At 37.3% G+C, this 21,320-nt stretch overlaps 1 long non-coding RNA gene across 1 annotated transcript in view; it reads right to left on the reverse strand.

The window, feature by feature from the left end:
• The window catches only part of LOC125326508, a 46,511-nt gene extending 29,466 nt beyond the window's left edge, over positions 1 to 17,045 (reverse strand). The window contains exons 1-4 of the long non-coding RNA XR_007203869.1: positions 17,015 to 17,045; positions 10,151 to 10,278; positions 6,156 to 6,285; positions 2,954 to 3,027 (exon numbers count right to left, since the gene is read on the reverse strand). This is a non-coding gene — a long non-coding RNA (uncharacterized LOC125326508). The remainder of the gene's footprint in view (positions 1 to 2,953; positions 3,028 to 6,155; positions 6,286 to 10,150; positions 10,279 to 17,014) is intronic.
• Between the last annotated feature and the right edge of the window lie 4,275 nt (positions 17,046 to 21,320).

The following is a 21,320-nucleotide window of genomic DNA, read 5'->3' on the forward strand; positions in this document are numbered from 1 at the left end:
CTTAGCATAGTGTTATCCTAAACATGGATATTGATTGTGGCAGGAATAGAGCATGTGATCTTGCAGGAAGGTGGATAATTCAGTGTCTGAATGCAGAGAAGCCAGTAGAAAAAACTGCAGGAGGAGAATGGACACTGGTGGCATCTTCGCCTCATATTGACAGGACCAAAACTGCTCTTTTGAAAACTGTAAATTAAGGCAAGGTTTTCACACAGGTATCAATCGGTGTCCTGAAGAGCTGTATCTCTGCAGTTTCATTAGATGTAAAATACATTCATGGTCAAGTATTTTAGTTAAAAATGGGTTAATGCATTTCACATGTTTTCATCAGGTTCAGAGAGGGAGGTGTTAAATAAAAAGCACCACAGCTCTCAGGAGAACTCTGTACTAATTCCAGAGCTTCACAACCCAACAGTGAGTTTGCAGGGAACCTCCTTTTGCCTCAGAGGGTCTCCATAACTTTTAAGTACTCCAGGACTTTTAAGTATCTCAAAACTCAACACCTATGAAGACAATGCCTCCAGGGCCTTTTCTTTGCAGTAAAGTAGTTTAGCAGAAAGTACTCCCACATATGTGGTGGGAAGTCCTAACCTGCAATTTATAATCTAATTTGGAAACACATAAACAGAGCAAGTAGGAAATAAACACAGAAACAGGACTCTAATGTAATCATTTCATCAACTAATTCTTTCAGAAAAAGGAATGTAAGTTAAAAAAAGTGGGGTGGGACCCAATGGGAAAAGTGCAGTCCCACCTCTGTGCCTCATAAACAGTGAGTTTGCCTGGGGGCTACGAGGAGAACGGAGGGATGAGCTCAGCTCATGTAAAATAACTGCTGAACTGAGAACACAGTTATTTGTGGCTGCTCTATAGAGCTTGATTTGTGATAGTGATCTTTCATCCAAGCATGGATGTTATTCAGCCGTGGCTGGTTAGTTCTGTAATTGACAAAATCCTCTGCTAAAAGGAATCTCTTATCTATTCTTGCTGTCCTTTATTTGTTTTGATAGATCCATAGACTGATTTTCTTTTGGCTGTGTTCATTTACCTTTTATTTGTATGATGTGGTCCTCTTAAGTTTGCACTGATTCTTTTTAGCATTGCCTTACTTTCATGTACATAATTTCAAATTTCTTACTTTCAAACATTTTAAATCAGCTTTTTAAAAAATTATTATTATTTTTGTAAATTACTAGTACCTGTACTTGCATTTCTTATATTCTCAGTTCTTAGTTTTCACAGAGCCCTCAAAGTAACAGAAAGAAGACAAATTTATTTATTTTTTAATTTATTTATTTTTTACTGAAATGTGTTACCATATTTTAAACTGCTTTTAATTCCAATGAAATTCATCTTGCCTTAAAGATTTCTACTAACATCTAGATGTTAAGTGTGAAGCCGTTCCCCCTTGTCCTGTCACTCCAGGCCCTTGTTAAAGTCCCTCTCCAGCTCTCTTGGAGTCCCTTTAGGCACTGGAAGGAGCTGGAAGGTCTCTCTGGAGCCTTCTCTTATCCAGGCTGAACTCCAACTGTCTCAGCCTTTCTTCATAGCAGAGATGCTCCAGCCCTCAGAGCATCTTCAATTCACTGCTGTTTTTGTTAACTTGAACGCAGGGGTAAAATATTTGTGTGAAAATAGGAATCACAGGTTTAAACTCTCATCTATTAAATACATAACTCATCCTATTTTTTGGAGCAAGACACTGAATCTGCCTATAAGTGGCTGAAGGAGGATGTGATAAAAATATTGTCCACTCTTTGAGAAGCAACTCAGTCATGGGGGAGCCTGCCTAGGAACATGTAGAACAACACTGTGAATTACAAAAGGATTCAAAGCAACTGGAGTTGCCAAAATAGTGCCTAATTCCTAGAAAGTAGCCGAGCCCTGGAAAGACACCCTGGTTCAGAACAGCAGAGGCTGAGAAAATATGATTTCACTTAAAATCTCCTTCAGAAGTATATTTTTCTGGAATAAGGAAGCCTGGGATTTCCCAGCACTGTTTCTACATTGGTCTTGGAATTTCTTAGCATGTAACCCTATGAATCATGTAAAATTTATATTTAATCCTTCTTCTACTACCACCTCCTACCACTAATGGCAAGTCCTGAAATACGGTTTTAGTAATTTTCTTTCAGAAATACTGCAACAAATACAGATTTGATATGTATTTTTTGGTTGAATGTTGTTATGTAGATCTGGCCAGCTACATGGAAGAGATTTTTAAGATATTTGCATGTCAGAAAAGAGAAGCGGGAAATGGAACAAGGAAGCAACAAAACCAAACCAACCAACCAAAAAAAACCCCCTCCCAGATGTTAGGAATTATATACCTTTAAACCAATATTTGTCTGCATTTAACTGGCAGTGTTTGCTATAAGAATACCATTCTTCCTGTAACTTCTGCCATTAATAATTTCTGCAGTGTATTACTGAAGTGAAAACAGTACAGACTTCATGAAGAGAACAATTGTTCTTTGTAGATGGAAGTTAAACTACCAGTGTAGAATTGCTTCCTACACAATGGGAGAAGTGAAAGATTATAAAATATGCTTCCTGTCAAGTAGACAGCCTTAAAGTTTCTTGGCTCTAAATGAATCCCTTGAATTGACAGTTCAGGAGCATGGCTTGTGCTTCATAGGAATCATCTCACTTTTAAAATGAGCAGATCCTTCTTGTTTATGCAGAAAATCTGGAGAATACAATTTTTCAAAGCATTTCTGAATAAATGATGCCACACTTGTGATACACTGAAGCTTGGTGTTCACATGGTTGTAAATACTCATCTCAAAAGAGCACCCGTGTTTTGGTTTGTTTACATTTTACAGCAGGTGGAAGGAGGAAAATCAGGAGGAAAAAATTTTCAGAACATCAAACTGCAATTTTTCAAGCCTAAATAGAAAAGTTGAAGGGCTTGCTATCATGTGCAACTATCAGGCTGACTTCTTTTACTTACCAGCATTTTTACTGATGTTACTGGAGTCTTCTAATTTCCACTGATCATACATTGCTGGTAGTTAGAAAATAGAACTGAAACAAACAAAATAAAACTAGTGCATTAGGAAGCTTTAAAGTAACTGTTTCTCATAATTTGAAATGAAGCCATTTTTCAAGAAAAAAAAATATTTTGAAATGTGACTCAGTTGAAGCTAATCTGAAGTAATTATCTGGAGATTGTGGAGTGACTGACCCCGAAGGTGTTTAAGAAAAGATTGGACATATCAGTAGTTGAAACAGAGATGTTTGGTTATTTCCAACCTAATTGATTCTATGATACTGTAATTTCAGAACATTTTTAAAACTATTTATTTATTGGCAGGCTTCTTTAATATGGGTAAAACTGAATCTACATATCCAGCACTAGAAGATCAAATCCCTCAATTTTTACTTCTGTGTCAGATGTCATTGAAAACTAAGTATAGGGCCTGGACATACACCCTGATCTGAAAAGCAGAGAAGTCCACTGGAAATGCTACTGATTTTGATAATGTGGTTTAGTGGATTCTCAGATCCTCAATTTCTGTCACTTTTTGCTTTGTTGCAAACTTAATAAATAGTACTAGTATTAATAATAATATTACCAGTGCTGATGAGTAGTTCCAGTTTTAACTGGAATCTAAAGACTGAACTTGTCCTGCAGATTTTACTGCAAAGGCAGAAGTAATTAGAAGAGCATGTGATGCATGTGTTATCGAGCTCATTTTCAGAAGACTGTGGCATCCAATTTATTGATGCATATGTCATGTTTTACTTAAGGTAAGCCAAGAGGAAAAGTTGTAATATTTGAGGGATGGACAAAATAAATGCTTACTAAACTAATCCCCCATCAGTTTATAGAAATTACCATCACTGCTGCACTCCTGAGAGTGGCTGTGTCTCAATAAAGCTGTCTTTGGGTCTGACATGTACTTGCAAGAACTGTGACTCAAAGAGCAGAATGTCACTTCGTTCTCTGTGTGCGCGCTGTGGTAACCACAATGATGCTCAAGCTGCTATGTAGCATTTATAACTCAGAAATAAAAAGAGCAATCAGCAGTGGATACAGCCTCAGGCTTTATGGAAGTGAGGGGTTCACCTTACTAGTCCCAGCTTTAGAGAGAAGCCAAAGTCCTTCTCTCTGCAGCAATTTCTATTCAATAAATCCCAGGATGCCCAATGTAATGGAAATTTCTCAGAGCCTAAGCCACAGTGAAACTGAGTGCAGAAAGCATCCTTCAAATAAAGCTGGTTCATAAAACAGAATAATCAGACAGCTGAGAAAACATCCTGCAATATGAGTTCATAGTGTTCTAGGACTTGCTGCTATAAAAAGATGTGTATCAGTGCATCCCTTCTTCCAGATAATTGGGGTGTTATGATGCCGCAATACACTCCAAAATAGAGTTAATATATAGTACTACAGTATCCATTTCTTTGAAATAGCAATTCTAGCTTGCTCACCCCTTCCTAAGTTTGATTTTTTTCCTTTTGAGTTTACCAGTGTGTATTTTGTTGGATTTACATTTGCGTTTCAAAGTTTTGCAGTGGCTCAGCATTTATTACACAGGTTTCTCTTAAAAAAGGCAAACCAAATAAAAACCCCCTTATTGATCTTCAAAATTGTTGATTAATACATAAAGTAGTACTGGTATTTAGAAGTGCTCATTAATACATGCATAGAAAATATTTTTATTAAATTACTAAACTATGTCCACACACTCCAGTCAGGCCCCTTCTCATCTAACAGAAGGAAACAGTCTCAAAATCAAACCAGACACATATAATAGTCAATGTATAGCACTTATTCATAACAGAATATGAAAACAAATCAAAGCAAGTTCTGACAGAGGATGATGAGAGCAGTGCTGTGCACAGATATTTCCTGCCTTTAGTTATCACAGTGATTCCTTCCTTCTAACCTGGATTGAAAACACACGATTGACAGGCTTGTTCTGAATTTTTTGCTCCTTGAGTCACAGTTGTGAATTCACTTTGGGTAATGAAATATAAAATTTGATGATAGGGGTATTAGATCAGGGGCATTTGCCAACAGATGAAACAAGGAAAGGGAATTTGCAAGCATGGCCCGTGTGTTGTTGCTGCCTTTGGTGTCCAGGAGACAGCAAATGAATTTCTTTACTTCTGCATCTGCACCATGATCAGAGCAAGGCCACCAGCTCAGGCAGGAGTTCAAACTTCCCAAACACGTGAAGTTGTGAAACTCAGAGGACTCAAGTCTTACAGCCAAGGAGCAAAGTGCTGCGTGATTTGGGGTTTATTTTGTTGTATTTTGTTCTTTGCCTGTGGATCTCCATAGCCTCCCGAGAAAGGCTGTCATGCTGCCTGTTGAAAGGCTGGATATGACCTGAAAGATGCTCATCTTGGGCTCGTGATAGGACAGTGTGGACCCCTCTGTGTGCTGTGGAGAATAAACATGATCACATGCAGCTGCTTTCGGGAGTGTGCTGATCTTTCTGGATTATCCCCATAAAGGAGGCACAGAGATTGTGTCTGGTTTTTCATCTGTGCTTTCTGTGATGTGCCTTCCACATCTGCTTATTTACACAGAGCCTGGCAGAGGGAAGATTTGATTGCAGCTCTGGGCTTTGTGTTTCTGAGTGATAACTATCTAAGTTTTATGGACGCAGCAGTTGATTGAATCCCTTGTATATCATTTTAGGTAGAGAGTAAGAGATAATTTTGGAAACACCCAGTTGGAAATTATTTATTATTTACAGAGGAATGGAGTTTCTGCAGGAAACACAGGACTTATTCTCTGTCCTTCACCCTCTCCAGGAACTTTAGAATTATTTTGGAGTACCCCTGGTATCATTAAAGAAGGTGTCCACAGCCCGCCCAGTTGAGTGATGAACTGTCCATCACATGTGATTTTTTTTTTTGTCTCTTCAATGGCAATAGAAAAGACAAATGAAGAACAATCAGGTATGAAAGAAATGTTATGAAAATAAATGAATTTTACTTATTCCAGATTCAAAATGAATGACAAAGATAACTCAGATGAGCTCATGACAATGTGGTGATCAAAAGAGTTCGGGAAAGCTGGTCTTTGCCTTAATACATGAAACTCAACCATAATAACAATTAAGCTTCAGCTGCAGTAAGTGAGTTCTGTGGTATCCAGTGGTGACATTATGATCTCCTGAGATGTTTAGACTCACCTGTGGCTCTCTGCAACCATCTACATTTAGTGTTATTCAGGTATTTGATGGAACTTCAGTCCAATGGAAATTCACTCAGTTAATTTGGTGTAAATAAATGGTGCATTCTCACAACTGCTATTTGCAGATCCTGTAAATAAATTCAGTATTTTAATCAATAGTTTGCTGTAGTGATAGTTTAAAACATGACAGCAACAACAACCCAAAATAAGGATCTTTAGGTTTTTTGTCTAGTCCTAAGGCAACATCTCAGTGTTAAGCTTATGGGTTTCTAAGACTGAGGGTAGAGGATTTGCTTCCCGAGGTTTTACTGAAACTGCCAAATGGAAGAAGGATATCTGGTAATAACTGGCACTCAGCTTTAAAACACAGTCCAAGGATTTCCAAATCAGTTTCTTCATCTTTCCTTATAACAGAGAGCAGGCAACCACACAGCTCCTTGCAGCCAGCTATTGATTACTCTGACAATCAGCCACTCTCTCCTCGTGACCAGCAGTTTTGGGGACTGGTAGGATCCATTTCTAGAGATGCCAGACTGTTGGTATGTTGTGTATGTCAGAAAATCATGCAATAATTTATATATCAAATTTCTGCCTAATCTTCCCTGCACTCCAGTAAAACAGGAGAGTGGTGGAGTGACAAACACACAGGAAAAGGGATGTGCACAGGATCTCCAACACAATCAGTGACAGAGCTACAACTCAATCTAATTGTTGAGGTTTTTTCAAGCCACAAAATCAATTCATAAGGAAATACTGACTGAAAATACTGACTGAACTAACAACCCAAACTCACAAAAGCTTCTCATTTCACACCACTGCTACACGTTTGAAAATAGCTCAGTATTGTTACCTATGGTACAGCAAAATTTGGATAACTCTGTGTTTTGTCACTGAATTTTTAGTAAGTGTACAGAAGAAATGTTTCTCTCCACTTTGTACTCGGTGAAATAAAGGACTCTGAGGATAACTGGGTTGCTAAGGTTAATTATATTTTATATGTTTTTACTGAAGGCAATTTAATTTGGCATCACCTAGAGAAAAGAAGAAAGGACAACAATCAGTCATGGGGCATAGCTAAGAATATTCAGCTTTTTATTCTGCATATTGAAAGCTCAGTTGGTCTGTGAGAAATCACATTTCTCTGTGACCCAAAGGACACAATAAATAAAATAAAATCAGGTTATCTTCTATTGTTGAATAACTCTCACAAGGATAAAGGAGGAGAGAATTCAGTATAGCAGGATTTTTTGCTGTATTACAATTTCTGACATCATTTTTGTCCTAATACATTCAATAAGTATAAATATTGAAATATGATCTGTGAGAAGAGGCATAGTTTATTTAAAACAGCTGCAGAAATCTAATTTTCTTTAAATTTAAATAATTGAACAATGTCTTTGGCCAAGAGTGAAAGCAGAGAAAGGATGCACACTCCACTGTACTAAAGAGTTAATGCTGTCAAAGTTAATTTTGTGCTTTTCAGATTGCAGGGATGTAAAGCCAGAGCTGAGAAGGACAGATAATTTTTATGCCAAATTAAGGATGACTCTAAAACCTTGTGACCTTTAAATAGGATGTGGAAATCAAGGATAATTGAGTGGCATGTCTGCTAATTATTTAAAGGAATTAATAATTCAGAAAGAGAGAACTCGCTCTGACCTGGCCTACAACTGGAAGGGCACATATACGATTCTGAGGATCCGTCACCTGCCTTGTGACCTCTCCTTGAGGTATTCTAAATTCAGTCTAAGATATATGGGATAAATGAGAATACTGGAAATTATGGAAGAGGTCAACTTGCAATTGTTGTTCCTATAAGCCAGAGAGCTCAGAGCTGCCCCTGAAGCAGCAGATATCAAGTAATTGGGGATAGGGAAGATACTGCTTCAGGTGTGGACTGGAGGTACCCTGATCACAAAACTCTGGGACAGATGGAAATCTCTGGGATGCATCCTAGGAGTGCCCATCATTTGCTTGTTAACACTGATCCAGATTTCTCCCTACAGGTAGGTGCAAAATATGAGGAGGAGTTAGGGTTCTGTTGATGGACAGAGATTCATCTGAGCAGATATTTATCTTGATTATATAAATACCTACATCTGAGTTTGTTATCCAAGGCTCCTTTTACAAGCAATACTGTTGAGGAGGCATTCTGTGCACAATTAACACAGTCTTGAGGTAGATGTGGAAATAGTTCAGATTAATTAATCAAAAGGAGTGCTAATTTATCTCTATAGGTGCAAAAACACCTCCTTGATTTGAGCAGTGTTTTGAAGATATGGAACTGTGGATGAGATTAGTTTTGCAGAAATCACAGATATAATATAAAGACCTTGATAACATGAACAGGTATCTGTCTGGGACATGCACGAAAAACTCTGCAGAGTACAGAAAAAATTAACTCTTCCTTGACCTTTTCATTTCAAACAGAGGATTTTGCTTGTCTTTTATGTGTTAGTAGGGGGTTGGAATAAAATGTTTTTGGAATGTCAAAGCAATCAAGTCTGTACTTTAACTAACCTTGAATAATGTATAATGCTCGCTTCTCTTTCAGTCTTCTTCATGATCTAGATATCCTTGGGAAAAGTCAGCCAAGATGAGGCACATGCCTAACAATAGCCATGACTTCACAACTTTTTATGCCAATGATACTTTACATGCATTAAAAGCTAGGAGATCATTCTTCTATTGGGATGCCCCTTGAAAAAAAGGAGATTTTTCAGCTCTAGCATTGCCGCGGTGCCCTCTGGCTACCACGCTGTCCCAGGCACCGGGCAATCTTCTGCCTGTTCCGAGTGGAGAGGGACCGAAACCGATTGCGGCGTGGGAGGACAGGCGAAGCTTCAGGTTGGGTTCACCTTGCCCACCGGTGGCAAAGGTGAGAGAAGGATGTAGGAAAAAAAAGGAGGGACTCCTTCATGGGGGGAGAGGGTTTATTGCACAGAGGAAAAATGCACGGAGAAAGCCGAAGAAGCGTGGCTTGCAGGGGGTCTTGTACCTCCACAATATGGGCGTGGAAAACACGCAGCAACCAATGGAACATCAGCCAGGGAGTGTTACCGAGGCAGGGAGAAGGAATTATAGCAAATGGGGGAAGGAGTAGGCAGGGAGGAGTAACAAGGACCAATTAACAACCGAAGAACATAAAACTCTCTGGAAAGGCAAGCAAATATGAGAAATAAGGGGAGGGGAGGGCTGTGGCCAATGGCAAGGTACGGATTTATATATTTTTCACAGCTTTTTGAATGCTGAAGGATTTTGGGCTGTGGAAGCATCAAACCAATGGACCTTTTGGTCCACTTGATTTGGCTGGTCATGGCTCACCGCAACATAGCATTGAAGATGTCTACCTAGAATGATGAATTATCTGGGCTGAATAGTGGAATTACTATGAGATAGTTAAGTAATTAATGTTAGTATTTCTTCAAAGCTCTGCCCCATGTGATGTATCCATGTCCTTTGCTACTAATTTAGTGGGATTCAACTATAGATGAAAGCTTCTGAATGTTGATGCCTCCTTGTAGGTGCCTGGTTGTGAACTGTGTATCCAAGCACAGGAGAGGCCATCCAGTCAGTGCTGGGGAATTTAGGGAAGCATTTTACACCATGTGGATGATTCCATCTGACCATCTGAGCCCTTCACAGACATAACTGTCTGTACTGAGAAATGGAAATGGGCTGGAATGAGAGTTTAGACACTGAAATCATAAACATTTCAACACCTACTTTTGAACGTCTTAATCTGGAAGTGGAACTGCATCCATCATGTACACATTTACCCTTCTGGAAACTCAGTCAGCGTAATTTCTTGTCCTTACAAGCACACATGAAAGGGATGAGAAGGAATGCTTATATTCTCTGTGAGGAGACCTATGTAACAGTAATGTACAAACACACAAAATGTGTTGCAGCAAGCTTTATGAGTGTAAAGCTATCCACAGGTCAGACACATATGAAACAAAATCTGAAGAATAAAGAGCCTGTGTGTCTCACCAGGATTTTTCATGCCTGTTAACATGATGGGTCTTCTTGGGGGACCATCTGAACCAGCCTGTGTCCTCCAGGAAGGTGGTGGGGTGCAGAAAAGTATCGTGGCCTGAAGCAGAGTATAAAAGCCAGTCCTGCACCCAAAGCACACAAAATCAATATGCACACTGTGCAGAAGAGTTACAAGTCTCTTTCATCTTATACTAGCAAACCTTTCTCTGTCTAAAAGCAAAAGAACGCACTGCACCCAAGAGCTCTAATGAATAACTGCAGAGTATGGATCTGTCTTTTGTTATCAGCCGCTGTCACAGAGGACTGTAATTTTTTTTTCTCTATTACCAAGGCCTAGGATTCATATTTCTGTTTCAAGTTTCTTTTATCTTAAAGCTTCCAAGTAGATATATTTGATTCATAAATTCATCCAGAAAAGACTTCTGTTGTCTCATGCTTCAGTAGCATTACAGGTTATTTGTTCAGCAGGAACAAATAGTTCTTGTAGACTGAAATTCAGTAACTCACCTTAAGGACTTTACAGAAAAATATTGAAAGTTAGATTGTGTGACCTGAGGTGGGACTGGACTGTCTCTGCTCATATACAGTATTTTTTTGCATTTAAATCTTTGTTCTAAAGAAGATGTCTCCAAAACTCCCACACCCTGAATTTTGCTAAATCCCTGGGATATGCAGCTTAAATGTGATTTCAGCCATTACATATCAACCATCAACAATACATCTTTTTTGAATGACTGTAGCACATATTCTTGGGTTAGGGTGGGGCAGACAAGTTTTATTGCCAATTTTTGGGAAATGCTGCCTGTGAGAGCTGTGCTAACTTCATCGCAGGGTTCTGCTGTGGGAAAAAATCTCTAAACTGGAATCTTACATTTTGCAAATATTTTTTTTTTTTTATCCACAGTAGAGGAAGAGAACCATTTACCTCTGTCCCCAATTAAAGGCAGTTATCAAAACCAACAGCTGAATTGTACACTTCAGCTTCCCCTCCTCACCCACTCTCAAATTTCCTTTATCTCCCTCCCCACATGCTTCCCACTTTGTTTCTTTTCTTTTTCCTATTTCACTTGGACATTAAATATGTTGATCTTAAAACCATTATTGTGAGATGGATTTAATTCCCTGAAAGTGGTTCCTACTGTTTATTAAAGATCTTTGTTTTCTTCCCCAAAGAAATGCTGAGCATGCTACAAGCGCCTATTTAGGGAGATTATTTTTGCTCAGACAATCAGAAGAAAAATGTTCCCTCATTTCTCCTGGCCTCTCCTGGATAATTTCAAAACATGGAAACATGGAACATGACTGGGAGTCAAAAGTTATGTTGTGAAATTTGGCATTTTTCACCATAGGGAAAACCCCCAAACAATGACATCACTACATATTAATAGGCATAAGATGTTTTTAAAGGCCATAGGTACATGTCTTCCATTTGAATTTCTTCTATCTGGCCCTTCATGTGCACCCAGAGAGACTTACACCATGCAGTGCAACAATGATGTGATTCTTATCAGAAAAATGTTGGTTTATTGCAGTGAATTTCACTGAATGCAAAGCACAGAGTCTCTCTGACTTTAGGGTATGTATATAGGGCTTGAGAAAGCATCTACTGATTAGTTCATTGCAGCAGAGTTACTGAAAGATTATGATTTATTTACTAATTTAAATTTTAGGTATCAGTGAACAGAATTTTTTTTTATTTTAAAGTTATTTTGAACGTAGTTTTATTTGAGCAACTTCAGAAGGACTAACGGCTGAGGAAGACAATCCTTAAAGGACTTCATTTTGCAGGTAGTAAAATTAGTTCTAATATTAAAATTGTCATAATGATAATTAACATGATAAAATATTTTAATGAAGGGGAAAGAAATGAATAGCTGTGTTCCAAAATGCTGCTGCAACAAGATGGATATTGCTGATGTTGTCAAGGCTTTGTTTTTTAATGGTGATCTGTGTCTCTTCTTTCACTAGCATAAAATAGTGGTTTAAAATGACAAATGCTCTCCAATAGATGCTTTTTCATATAAGACAGGATGAAGATAAAAAGAATAAATCTAATTTTGGTCCAAATTTTTGAAGCAGGATGAAAAAGGGGTGACTGGTATCCTTAAACCCCAGGAAAAAGCTCCTAGAGGTCTGTTTCAAAATGTGCCTCTTGCAGAATCTTTCTATGTAATGCTGGTACTGGAATTTCTTCTCTTTCTGTATTGATCTATTATATTAAAAGAATATTCTTTTTCTGTATTGCTTCTCCATATGGTCTACAAATTTATTGAAGCAGGACCTTCTCTCACCATGTAAGTTCAATATTTAAGATAACAGGATTAATAAGTGCACACACTCAACTTTGTAACAGGAATATTTTTCAAATATGATCTTCCCTGAATGGGGAGAATCACCTTTAAATTATCTGAATATTCAAATTATTCATGGGAAAAATTCCTGCAAAAAAATTAACAGCAATGGTGGCTTCTTGGGCCAGAACTATGAGATCTTGAAATAAGAATGCAAATTAGACCAAATAAGACCTAAATTAGGCATGGATCTAAATGAGTACAGCTTATGCTCTGCTTAAAGTGAATGAAGGGAAAGAGGGTGCAAATCCTCCTTCCCCAAACCAGAGGTTGATAAGAGCACTCCAGAAATTCCTGTATCCCTCTTTTCAAAGGGGACACCCTTGAGGGGCAAGTTCAAATGTAAATGTGTGTGTTTTATGCCTTTTGGTCAGGTGAGTGCCGTTCCAAATGGCAACTGCAGGCCTGGTGTCAACAAAGACAGATTGTTTTGAATTCTGGGGTCATTCTCATCCTTCCCAAATCATTGGAATAACAGAACAAAATGCAAGGATCCTTTCACTCGCATGGCTTTGGATCAGGCCTTCCTTGGACTCAGCTTGTCTCAAGGCAGCTTTGATCCTTACATTATGAAAACATGATGATAGAGCTTTTAAATAAAAAGCCTGTGAAAAATGGCAGATAAGGGTTGGACAGATAAGCCACCTGCTGAAAGACAAAGACACAATCTTTGCTAGAAGAACACCAAAAATAAACTTCATACTTCAAATTATTCACAAAAAATATGTGGGATAAATTTAGGCAGAAATAGATTTTTGCAATAATAATTAAAAAAAATATATCTTCTGGAGACTTTACCATGTGTACTGAAAAGAGATTTTTCACTCCTTTGTAAAAATTAAAAACATCCCTGAAGTTCAGCAGAAATAATTGAAAGTTTAAATTAAATTGCAAAGTTAGAAACAGTCATAAATGACTGCAATTTAATAGTAAATTCAAATTAAGTTGGGACAAGGCATAAATATGTTTGGATAAAAAAAAAGATTGATAATTTGCTGCTAAAAAAAGACAATATATTAATCACAACAAGAAGTAAAAAGACCTACAGTAACAGTCTAGGGAACGTGATCTGGAGGGAATAATGAGAAGGATACAATCTAGGTCATAATATTAATCTAGATAATGGAGAATTTTAAAAGTTAAAAGAGGAACCTTGAATGTGAACTGTACTTAATTCAAAACCATTGAAGCAAGTGAAGTGCACGGGTAATGTAGCAGTAATGATGTCTGGAATGTGCAAAGGCACTAATTGCAGTATTCTTTGCTAATTAAAGAACCTATAATTATAGCAAAAGGATTTCGAAAACTATCTTGTTACAGCACTAAGACAATGTCATGTAAATGACTTCACCCATGTACACAAAGGTGGGATTCCAGTTCTGCATGCACCAGTCATGGATGCCCTTTACTAATTAAAGAAATAGAATATGAGCTGGTGATCAAATGCCTTTATAGAGAGAGTGATTTTGTCACTTGTCCATTGCTTTGTGATCAGTACATCACTTGAGCTGAAAGAACAACTCAACTGGCCCCAACTCACAGATACAGGCCTGTAGTTTTTTCCCCCTTCTATGTATGACTCCCATTTGTATCTGAATTGAAGTAGAGAAAGGGTTAGGAACTTATAACAGACCTTGAAAGTTTTCATATATTTTCTTAATGTTTCTTCCTGAAGCCACTTTTCTTCAGAGAGGAATCCATGTCTCTATTTTGATTTTCAACTGCTTCCTTCTATGTTGCAACAATTAAATCAGCATAAGGTACTTTTGTTAATAATATCAGCAGTATCATCCAGAAAAGCGAAGTTTGGGAAAAAAGTTTTCATTCTTACTTCCACTAGAGTCTCTGTATTTAGCTCAGTCTATGGAATCAACGTGATTGATGTGGGATATGCTCATAACCCTTTTAATTAGTTGACGAAGGCCAAATGATGAAAAGGTCACTTGTGGGACATAGCATTAATGTCACTCTCTTCCTTGGAGTGAGTGACAAACAATTATCTCCATGCTAGGATTTAATTGGATTGATATCCAGTGTTCCAGCACTGGCAGCTGCCCCCAGGATGAATATTTTTTTATAAATGCAATTACATGCCATCATGAGATTGCTGGCGATTAATGTCAGCCCTTCAGAACTGTCACCCAGAAAAGGAAATAAAGGCAGACGCTACTGCTCAGGCCTGAAAAGATAATGATGGCCCTGGAGCCTTAAGCCTGGGTTTCTGATAAAAGCACGGCTTCTTGAACTACCTCAAGGCAATGGCGTTGTGGATTTAAAGGCAGCCTGTCTTATTAGGTGTCCATTTGTTATATTAATAATCTCAGCAGGAAACACCTCACTCTTTTGGCAAAAGGTGTCAGAGGAGCTAAAGAGAAGTAAATGAGAACTTAATTGAACACATGAGAGTCACTTACAAGCTTAGCAATGAAGGAAAGACAATGGGATCCAGCAAGAGAAATGCCTCTTGTCTCCAGTGTTTGAGCAAGACAGATGAAGGCAATGGTGGGTATCGTTAACTAACGATGTGCAACCACAGTGCAGTGAGAAGTTGATTACCCTGGCTGGGAATGTAATCCCTGCCACAGATAATCAGTGTCAATCCTTTAAAGGAATCACTCTGGAGGTTTAATTTCAAAAAAATCTCTGTGATCACCCTGGATGGGGTATCCTGGGAAACATTTGCCGATGTGATCTTCACAGGTGAGGCTTATTTGGTTAAAACTTCTGTTGGCTTGAAAATTACACTGGTTTTTGCTTGAGTATCTGGCAGTTATTGAGTGCAGGTTCTCACCTTGCTGTGGCTGGAAAGACCTAATACATCCCCATGAAGTGATGTGTGCACAACCCCCAGATGTCCTGTCCTCCCACATTGTCCTCTCCTCCCACATTCCTCTTCTCTGGGACACAGGTATAACAGCAGATCCCAACCAAGCTTTGTGCAGATTCAGGAAAACTTATTTAGTTGAATGGATTAAATTTACTGCTGGCATTGCCATTTTCTCCTCCTCCAGAGAAAAGGTGGAAGTGATCCATGAATCAGATTTGGGTTTCCAGTTACCAAATAGACACAGAGTCTTAAAGTCTTTTATTATCCTGTTCCACATTTCCACTTCAGTTCTTTGAGACTGTGTTTCTGCAACTCTTCATTCTTTCTTTTCATAATTTAAATGTATGGAACTACCTGTGGTTTTTTGCTGTGTTCTCCAACAATTCCATTTATTCTCAAGGCTCTTCTCTGTGTTATCTCAGTTTTTCAGTATTTTTTTCAGCTGTTGAATGACAATTGGAAACCAGCATTCTAGAAAATTTCTTGTCAGTAGAAGCAGAGTTCATGTCTCTCTTCTCAATTGGCCATTTTTTGTAAAACCAAACCCATTTGATTACTGGGAGTTCATTTTTATCTGGGGGTTTGAAATGATCCTTAATTATTTTAGAATTAATTTTATTAAGGTACTTATCCTGTAACAATAGCTAACAACCCCGTAAGAGGTTGATACAACACACGGGCAAGAACTGGTATATTTGGAAACAAATATCAACTCTCTGTGGACAAATATCAACCCCCTTTCACACTTGCCTTATGAAATGTGAGGGGTAATCAATTTTCTAGATTTTTTTTAAAATTTGTATTTATATATATATATATATATATATATATATATTACAAAGTTAAATGTTCAATTGCAGTCTATTCCACCAGTGCCATTTTCTTCATAAGCCAGATTTTTTTGTCTTGTTAGCCAAGATATTAAGTCAGCTTGGTGACCTTTTCTTCAATGTTGATTAATGTTAATTATTTGACCTTTCTTTACTTTTCATATTAATTGAACCCCTTGTCTTCTGCTCCATTATTTTGTCCAAGATCAGTATCAGAGTACCAAGAAAATAATTACCTGTGTCATTTATCCTTTTTAAAAATGTTGGTAACTTCAATTATTTCTTGTCTACATCTCTATCTCCACTTTAAGAAAAAGATTTACCTTCTAGTAATATCATGGTTTTTTAATTATTTGATATATAATGACAGAAACACAGTGAAGATCATGTAGCTACTTTAAGAGGTAGACAAAATTACATTGAAAAGACAGATTATTTTTAATTAGAACAAACCCTGTACCTTTTACAAAAGTGAAACCACGCAAACTGTGTATATTCCACACTACCAGTTTCTGTTACATCAAGTACAACCATTAAAAACCAGCAATTTTTTATAAACACTCAAGAAATTTCAAGATTTCTGTCATGCTAAGATGTCCTGTGAATCATTGTACTAGACAAACAATGAGCAAGTGAAGATTCAGGTGATGAAAAGGCCTAACAACCAACCAATATAGACTGGATTGTTGTCCAATTAAAGTTTTGAGTTCTTACAAATTGTAAATGCATTTTAAAAGAGACAAATAACATTCATGCGCCCTATTCAGATGAAAAAAAAAAAACCCCAAACCCCTGAACAACAAAGCTTTTCAAAGAAAATTATAATAAGCCCAACACAAATCAAACTCACCAGGAGTAAACTCACTCATGTTAGTCAGTAAGAACTCTGAGCTGGGGAAGATGATAAAAATACGCCTCATTGATTTTTCCTAATCTAATTAATCATCATTTTGCAGCACAATCCTGTTTGCATGGGGTGATATAATAGCTGGTGCCATCTGTCTTGAGATTCTTGGAGGTACCAGTCTCCAGGACAAGCTTTGTCACAATTTAGGATGGGAAATGAGGAGCTATTGGTATGACTTAAGTCTCTGAAATACATGAAGTACCTCAGGCTGATGATGGTATTAACAGTTTAACCTGATATGCTGTAGAGAGAAAATTACTTTCAGTGCCATATAACTTACTTTTATTTCTTTATGTATTAGTAGTCAAGGACAATCCCATTTTCAATGTGATTAAAAACTTTACACCATAACTCCCAGGAATTAGCATACCTAAATCATGTAACAGATGTCCTGGAAATATTCCAGATGTCATTTAATCATCAACACATCTATTTAGCATTCTGTGTCCACAGTATTAGAGCAAGAGATCTAATATGCTATGATAAAAATAAACAAAACTTACAAAACAAACAATTTTACTGCCATCTGAAACCACAGTGTTACTCAGATTCTTATTTCTAAAGAAAAGACAGCAGTTTAAATTTAAAAATAGTTACCATTTGTTGCTGTTGTGGTTGCTTTTTATTTGCTTTATTTGCTTTTTAGAATGAGACACAGCAAATACAGGAAAGATAATCCACAGTTAAAAATCTCATTATTTATTAATTATACTTGGAAAGATGTTCAGTATAATATATACAGAGTGGCCAAGAAATTTGGCTGCACAATTATTTATTTATGGAGTCAGCATAGCTGGCCCATAAGTGTGCAGCATTTTGGTTTCCACTCTTAATACCATGTTACTGGGGAAATACATTGCTATGTAAACAGCACTCTTTGTAATTAGTTTGACTGAAATCCACCGATTTCTTACATCAAGATATATGTAGCCACTGCCAAGAATATCAATGGGAACTCTAGATTTGTATTTGGAGACAAGAAAAAAGCCGTGTGTTTTACTTGTAGCTGAAGAAATTTCAAGGTTTCAGAGATTGTTTCTGCATATATGTGCATCTTAGCCCCCAAAAGTTATTTGCAATAAGGTCTGGTTTGTATGAGTAAGACAAGAAGTGAGAGAATCCCATTACTTCCCAGAAAATACAGATATTCAAACAGATCTCTCTAGCTTGTACCATCAAAGAACCTCCTAGCAAAGATATCTGTGTATATCAGGTACCTGGCTTTCCTTGAATATTTATAGTGAGACAAGATGTTCCCATCCATTTTTAGATATTTGAAAAAAATCCATCCCTCAAGGGGAAAAGAAAGAATTATGAGCTCAGGTTGTGTAATTACACATAATTGCTTTGACTCCAAGTAAGGTACATTGATCCACACTGGCTCAAGACCTATCCACTAATATCTATGTTAACTTGTCTTATGCAGAGCCTGAAGATATTTTTGTAATATTTGTCATTATTTAAAGGTGTTGGCATGAATTTTAATGCTTATTAAAATCACGTATCAATAATAACAGAGCAAGCAGTAGCAGAGCAGTCAAGAAAGTTTCTTGTCCAGGTGGGAAAAATAGAACACAGTGATTATGTCACTCAAATTAGCTCTTCTTAGCCAATGTTTTGCATATTCTTGGCAATATAATGACATTTGTCTTGACAATGCACATCTAAAGCTTTCTGTCATCTTTGTCTTGCACATCTTCCACTCACTGCTCACTTATTTCTCATCATTTGCTTTCAAAGTGCAAGAGAGAAGTATGAACTCCTCAAAGCCCTAAGACACACATATCTTTAGCAATCAGCATAAAATATGAGGCAAAAAACCCCTCTATATACCTGCAGATTAACTTTAAACCTAAGAAACAGGTTTTCACGTATTTCATGTATTCTTCATATGCCTGTTAGCTATTCCTTTCTTTCTGCTTCAATTGTTCTCATGTTGGTTCCACATTTTCCTCTCCTGAGCCCTTGGAAAGGAACAGCAGGAACTTTTCCTCCCCAAAAGAACACATGATGAAAAACTAATGCTAGATGATTTATTTATACAAAATAGATAGTAGTTCATGTTAGAATATGGGGGAGTTTTCTCCCAGGAAAAAGTTTTAAAATCTCTTAGATATCTGTGGCACAGACAAATAACACAAATTATGACACAAAGGTCAAGAAATGAGAAACTGTTTTCCTAATTAACAATGTCTGAAGAAGGGGGGTGAGGCTGGGTGGGTGTATGGCAGCTGACCAAAGCTAATCATCTAGGCAGAGGATGAAAAGCTGTGACATTCTTCTGGGAATATCAGTTAGCTAAATTTTGTAGCTAAATTTTGCTAAATGTGAACAGTGGTCCAAGTAGGACCCGTAAATTAAAATGTCTGTGTAAAACAGGCTTGACTTAGAAGAAACTATTTAGATTAATGGGCTATACCAAAAAAGCTTGTTAGTGTTTCTAATTTTGTGATAAATATTAATCAGAGGTGACTGTTTTCTGAACTACCACAAGCACAACTCCATGCAAATTAGTTCAATTAAAAATTAATTAGTCAGCTAGTTGTTCCTTTTTTTTTTCTATTGTTTCCCCCCCTTTTTTTTTTTCCGAGTCAAAGTTAGACATAAACCTCCTTGCTTGGGGTCAAAATGCATCAGTGGTGCTACCACAAATTCTCTGATACAAAAATGAGAGTAGGAATCTGGGTGTCTTCGACCTCTGTGATACTCTGAGTAACAAACAGAAATAATAACAGTAGAGAATGACAAAGCAAACTGGCTATAAATTGTATTGACCATTAAAAAAAAAAAATAGGTACAGTTTAATCCTAAATAAACATTTACTGAGACTATTTAAGGACGATAAGATAGCTACCTGCAAGTATTATCTCCAGAATAGATTCCTAATCCCCACAGATAATTTGGTCAGGCTATTTTCAAAATACATGTATTACAAATATAGTCACTAAATATACCTATACTGGTAAATAAAGCGTGGCTCAGGGAACAACAGATGATTGTCCAGACTGTTCAGTTCTCAGTTTACATCTGATTTATGGCCAGTAGAAACTAGCAGACAACATTTGTGAAGGGTGTGAGTGGCAGCAAATACTAAAAACTTGTCATAACAGGAATTTGGATATGGTCATCTAGTTTTGGGAGGGGGGAGGGCAGACTGAAGCATGTAAATGTGAATTGTTTCATGCTTTTTGGTTCATGGGTTAAAAACGAAGTCCTGATTGGTTTTACTTGCACCACAGCTGCAGACAGTTCTGGAATTTTCGTTTATTTTCTTGCTTCTTTTTTTTTTTTTTTCTTGTGTGTGTGTGTGTGTGTTTTCTGCCAAATTTTTGCACTTCCTGCTTCAATAGCCCAAGGTAATTTTATAGAAGTTTTCTGAAAGCACAACTGTGCCTAAAAGACATTTTCCTGGCCCGATAGTCAGCTGGTGGTGTGACTTTGTCATGCTATGAGATGGCAAAGCTTTGCTAGCAGGACTTTTCGAATATAGATGTGGCAATTGGAGTTCTGATTAGGTTCTGGCAGTTATTGAAAAACAGAGTACAGTGAGCACTTCTAAAGAGTTTGTTGAGTAGATAAAGGGTGATTATGCTGTTGTTCCATAAAGCAATTACACTGCAAAATACTGACACAGTTCTTCTCTAGACAGACAAGGGTAAATTGTCGTGGTTTATTTTGTGCTCATTCAAAGTGAACAACTGCAGGGCCATAATTAAATTTGGCGACCTGGAAATTCTGGAAGATCGAAGATGTCTGGGAAAAGGAGGATGGCTTATACTCCATAGAATTTTATTGCAGGACAATCTCTTGTGCTTTATAATATGAATATCATTATTGTGTAGCTGTTCTCTGCTTTTTACCAGTACAGGAAATATCCAGAACAAAATGTGAGAATTTCAGAGGCAATGGTGTCTCTGTCAGAGGCAAACACCTTAAAAAAAAAAAAAAAAAAAGCAAATTAAAACTCCACAATTCTGTAGCTGAACATATTAAATATATAAGTGATGGAATAATCACCTCTGTGAAGAATTTTAGTGTTGGTGAAATTCAGCAAAAGTAGCATGAAAACTACTGGATGTGACTTCAATCAAAGAAGGGAATTGAAGCTAAATTCAGTTAGGATAGACCTGGTCTAACATGACTTCTGAACTTTCAGACAGAGAATTAATCTTGTACTCTTATTCCTGGTCACGGTCATTTATCTAATAATATAGTTATCCCATTTATACAATGCCCTACACCAGATCAA

This window comes from Corvus hawaiiensis, chromosome 5 (assembly GCF_020740725.1).
Source record: "Corvus hawaiiensis isolate bCorHaw1 chromosome 5, bCorHaw1.pri.cur, whole genome shotgun sequence".
Taxonomy (NCBI): domain Eukaryota; kingdom Metazoa; phylum Chordata; class Aves; order Passeriformes; family Corvidae; genus Corvus; species Corvus hawaiiensis.